This window comes from Muntiacus reevesi, chromosome 3 (assembly GCF_963930625.1).
Source record: "Muntiacus reevesi chromosome 3, mMunRee1.1, whole genome shotgun sequence".
In the NCBI taxonomy this organism is placed as follows: Eukaryota; Metazoa; Chordata; class Mammalia; order Artiodactyla; family Cervidae; genus Muntiacus; species Muntiacus reevesi.
In genome coordinates this window covers 228850328-228856006 of record NC_089251.1, presented here as the reverse complement: position 1 = coordinate 228856006, position 5679 = coordinate 228850328, and positions in this window count along the sequence as shown.

Here is a 5679-nt window from a genome sequence, read left to right as displayed (position 1 = left end):
TCGCTATCTCCCTGGATTCCTAGTTCTGTCCCATCAACTCAGGAAGACCACTGAGATCTACATTGATTTCCCCTCCCTACATTTTCAAGGTCACAGTTCAAGTTCAGCCACTCAGTCATGTCTGACTCTTTGTGACCCCATGGACTGCAGCTTGCCAGACTTCCCTGTCCATCACCAAATTCTGGAGCTTGCTCAGACTAATGCCCATCGAGTCAGTGATGCCATCCAACCATCATCCTCTGTCATTTCCTTCTCCTCCTGCCTTCAATCTGTCCCAGCATCAGGGTCTTCTCCAATGAGTCAATTCTTCACATCAGGTGGCCAAAGTATTGGAGTTTCAGGTTCAGCATTAGCCCTTCCAAATGAATGTTTAGGACTGATTTCCTTTAGGATGGACTGGTTGGATCTCCTTGCAGTCCAAGGGACTTTCAAGAGTCTTCTCCAACACCACAATTCAAAAGCATCAATTCTTCAGCACTCAGCTTTGTTATGGCCCAGCTCTCACATCCATACATGACTACTGGAAAAACCATAACTTTGGTTTTCGAGGTCACAAACTAGGGTAATTATAGAACTCACCCTGTTGTTTCCTGCTTTCTCAGCAATCAGTATCTTCCACTGCCTAATCATCATTGCCTGAAAACTGTTTTTTCATACATTTTGCTGGAAGCAGAATTCTAACACTTTTATTTTTATTCCCCTTCCTGCCTCACTTTACTGCTAAGCAAGAATGCAATACTGGATTCAGTTCATTATTGACATAAGAGACTAAAGAGCAGACATTATTTTTTTCTTATTCCTATCCTCTAAGGGAAATCTCCAGATAGTTTACTATTTAGTATGACTTTTGTTTTAGAATTTTGTGATGCTCTTTTTTCAGTTTAAAGTACTTTTTTCTACTCCTGGTTTTATTTTGAATGTTTTAACTTTTCAAGTGCTTTTGCTGCTTCTATTGCAGCAATAGAATGCTGCAATAGCAATGACAATATAATTTTTAATTCCTTATTTTGTTAGTGTGGTGAATTACATTGACTACTGAATATTAAAACAAACTTACACTCCTGGAATATATCCAACCTGATCTTGATATAGTTATTTTTCCCATATTTCATTAGACTTGATTGCTAATACTGTATTTAAATAATTTTATATTTAAATATAAATATATATTTATAAATATATAAGAGATAAATAAATAAGAGAGAATGACTTGCAATTTTCCTTTCTTCTAATGTCCTTGTCAGGTTTTGAGATCAAGAATTTGCTGGCTTTGGAAAACAAATTTTTTTCTATTCTCTGAAAGAGTTTTCAGAATATACAGTATCTTTCTTACATATATTGTCAAATTCACCAATAAAACCATCTGAGTCAGTAATTTCTTTGGGAATGTTTTCAAATATAGATCTGATTACTTTACTTCAGATTATTTGTTTCATATTGTTTCCATCTTTACTTTCAGCCTGTGCTATGCTTAGTCGCTCAGTCGTGTCTGACTCTTTGCGACCCCAAGGACTGCAGCCCACTAGGCTCCTCTGTCCATGGGGATTCTCCAAGCAAGAATACTGGAGTGGGTGACCATACCCTCCTCCAAGGGATCTTCCCAGCCCAGGGATTGAACCCAAGTCTCCCATATTTCAGGTGGATTCTTTACCATCTAGGCTACCAGGGAAGCCCAAGAATACTGGAGTGGGTAGCCTATCCTTTCTCCAGGGGAACTTCCCAACCCAGGAATTGAACCAGGGTCTCCTGCATTGCAGATGAATTCTTTACCAGCTGAACTACAAGAATTTTTATATTTCTCTAAATTTTTATTTGTATGGTATAGTTCTTTTTTCATTATTTTCTTATGTTTTTATTACTTGTAATATCTAAAATGATATTCACCTTTTCTAAAATTCCTGATACTGGTAATTTTTATTTCTTCAAATTTCTTGATATTTCCAGATTTTAATTTCACTAGCATTTTCCAAGAAGCTACATTTGGCCTAGTTGTTTTTCTCTATTTCATATTTGCTTTCTAGTCATTAATTTGTATTTTTATATTTACTATTTTTGTCTGTCTACAGCATTTACATTCAATTTACTTATACTTTTCTGACTTCTTAAGATGGAATCTTAGAGATTAACTTTCAGTCTAAGTGTAACTGGTGGATACCACTGATGTCGTGCACAAATCCTCTCGTATTCATTTTACCAGTGCTATATAACCATCTTCTACTTACCATCTTCTTTGTTGCCGACAGTGTATAGCTATAATCTTTCTGAGAGAATTCAGGATACTGAAACTACCTCAACCACGAAGATTCATAAGAGCAGAACAGCTTAAATCCCTCCTCTATAGTACATATATTCTCTCAAATACCTTTGAATCTCCCAGTTCCTGGCTTGCAGTTGAGACCATCCTCAAAGGATTCCCTTTGGAATACACAAGCCACCTTGATTTTGCAGAGGTTGAAGTGCCTAGAAGTCTACATCTTCTTGGAATAGACCTTCATCCAGTTGGGGACTGAGCTGGTTTTAGGATTTTTTCAGTCCTTTGTGAAAGCTGGTGTGTTTCCAGGTCACCCTTGCTGTCAGACTGTGACACTTTCAGGTTCCCAAATATACTCTCCAGGACCTCTTCTCTCTGATAGTCTCTGTTCTGCAATATTTGTCTCATCAACTTATCAGACGTCTGAAAATCTGTGGAGTTCCTCATCTATCAAGTGCCTTTTTCTCTTTAACCTCTTGGTCTCTCAGCTCTGTATGATATGAATTAGCAAAAAATTTTTTAAAAATAAGATTAAATGTCAGGCTTTTATTTCAATTTATTTCCCTTTCTCCACCTTCTGGCTACCTTGCTAGTTCTCTGATGTGGGTCAGATTTTTGTTTTTGTTTTCTCATCTTTTCTAACTGTTCTCAGTGGCAAAGCTGTTCCCCAACAAGCTCTTTTACTATTATTGGAAATGTAATCTCTCTAAACTTCTACCCTCCACCTCCATACCCACTGTACTTTCTTTTGTATAGGAAAACGCATCCCCTAAGATTTTTGTACTTGCCTCATTTGTTTTCCCTTAGATCAACAAGCTTAAATCTTAAAGCTGAACTACATCAACAATGAAAATTAAAAAATGTAAACACCACTTTTTGTGTACTTTGTTTTGAGTGTTGATTGAACTCTTTAGATCTCAAAAATACATTGCTATAGACACAGACTGCTTACTAAAAAGGACCTCATTATAATTCTGTACTTACAGATGTTCTGCTTTGAACTTTACATCTAACCATAACACAGATGCTCGTGAGATTTTCTCAAACCATAGACACACCTTGTATAGTAAAAATTATTAGAGAAAGTTGGGGAAAAGTATAAATACTATGTAGTATATTTCAGGAAGTGTTTCAGCTCTGGGATGAGATGGATATATACTCAAATTCTGGCTGATTACTTATTACCTGTGTGCCCAAGGATTTAATATCTTGATTCCTCAGTTTCCTTTTCTGTTAAATCAGTGTTTGTGCATGCTAAGTTGCTTCATTGGTATCCGACTCTTTGCGACACTGTGGGCTGTCTCCCGCCAGGCCCCTCTGTCCATGGGGTTCTCCAGGCAAGAACATTGGAGTGGGTTCCCATGCCCCCCAGTCCCCACCCCAGGGGATCCTCCTGACTCAGGAATTGAACCTATGTCTCTCGTGTCTCCTGCACTGGCAGGCAGGTTCTTTACCATTAGCGCCACCTGGGAATCCCAAATCAGCCTTTAATACATATGTAAAATGAGGATTTTACAAGTTTAAATGAAACAATAGGTATAATATGTATAATAAAATTTTCTTGACTCAAACTGCTCAACAAATATTAGTCACTTACTCATCTTCTTTGAAAATAATTTTTCATGCTAAGTAAAAGTTTCTAGGAATAGATGACAATTATGCTGGAATTCTGGGTTTTAAAATGATAAGGGAATAGATTATTTTAAGGTAAACCTAAACAAATATTTAAAGGTGGTAAAAGTTTTTATAAAAGAGAAATGATTTAAGGTTCAAAAGAATTCCTTTATAGGAAGGAAGAATATTAAATAGCTAAATTTCTTACAGGAAAGCCTTTGTGCTTAAGGGTTAGGTTAATTGCCAAGAGTAAGTAACAGGGTTATAAAGGCATATAATAATTAGAAGTAGTTGAAACCAAATCTTTTAGTTGTAATGAGATTTTTAAAATATGTTTTTAAAATAAATTTTAAGTAGTACAAAGCCTTGCAAATTAAAACAACTGATTCTGAAGTTATGTTCAGAGAATCATGAGCGTTTAGAAAAGTAAGGGATGGTATGTAAAAGATAAGAATCATCAGACACAGAAAGGTTAAGTAACTTTCGATGGTTACACAGATACAAAGGCGGAAGTATAAAAGATTAGAATCTGTGCTGAATACTTCTGATCTACTTCTCCAGCTGCACCCCCATCCTTCTGTATCTTGCACTGTGGTCTGAAAGGCTTCTAGTTGACTTTACCCAAAGGGCAACACTATCAGGAGATTAGAGGAGGCAGGAAAGTTAGGTCAAGGAATATAATCTTTGTATCAGCTCCCTCCATGGTCACTCTGGGCTCAGTCCATCGTTTCCTTAAGGTTGTATTTTGTGCCAGGCAGTCCTCACCACATAGCTGTTAATAGCTGCTGCTATAAGCCTTAGGGTACTGCACTATGCCTGTGGTTTACCTCTGTTCCTCCTTTTACTAAGTTTTTCTTTTTTTTTTTAATTACCCAGTTGCAAGCTTCATCTATTTTCTCTTTGCACACAACTGGAAGCTTAGAATTTTGTGGCTCTCTACTCAACATTTTTTGCTCTCAATATGATCAGATTGTTGCTTCCTGAAAATTTGTTGATTTACTACACAGATTACATAGAATGATCTACTTCCCTAGTATGTTCATAAGGTCAATCACTCTTGCATAATGTCACCTATTCCTCTTTTTTTTCTGAACATGTAGTTTTAATTGTGAAAGTAAATTTCTGTAAACAGATATTTTAGGATAATAATTGCATAATGCCAAACATTTTGAAAACCCTGAGCAAAACAATGTGTTCAAAACAAAATACTCTTGCCAATAGATTCATATAATTTGTTACTTTAGTTGTATATTATTTTTGTTTGTAATTAAAGTGCTTCAATTCATTGGGGCAAATTTTCAGAGAAAAAATGCAAGTAAATGAACAATAGCTATATGTGCCAACCACATTGTCAGTAGAGAAAAATAAGCATAGTCATACCAAGAGTACCTTCATCTCATCTCCTATTTCACCACTTTTTGAAAAAAAAATTTTTTTACTTTATGTTCTTCTCATTCTGAAGAGATCCTCAAGTGGTAAATTTAGACTCTTTATAAGGCCACATTTTCATGACTGTTTCAGTACATTTACTAACTTTAAAATTGTGTTCTATCTACTCCTTACTCCTTGTCTTGAAGTCATGAGTCTTTTAGTTCATAAACATTAGAAGACTCCATAGTGATTTCGAAGAGAAAGTCCATCTAATATAGGTCCATGTTTTCCAGTTTCTAATTTTATCATTAATTTCAAAAAAAATAAAAATGTGCATTTCAATATAGTTCAGGAAAAGTTCAGCATAGAATAAAACTTAAAGCTATGAGTAATTTGTTAGATACATGGATTTAAAGTTCAAAAATATTATAAGATGATTTCAA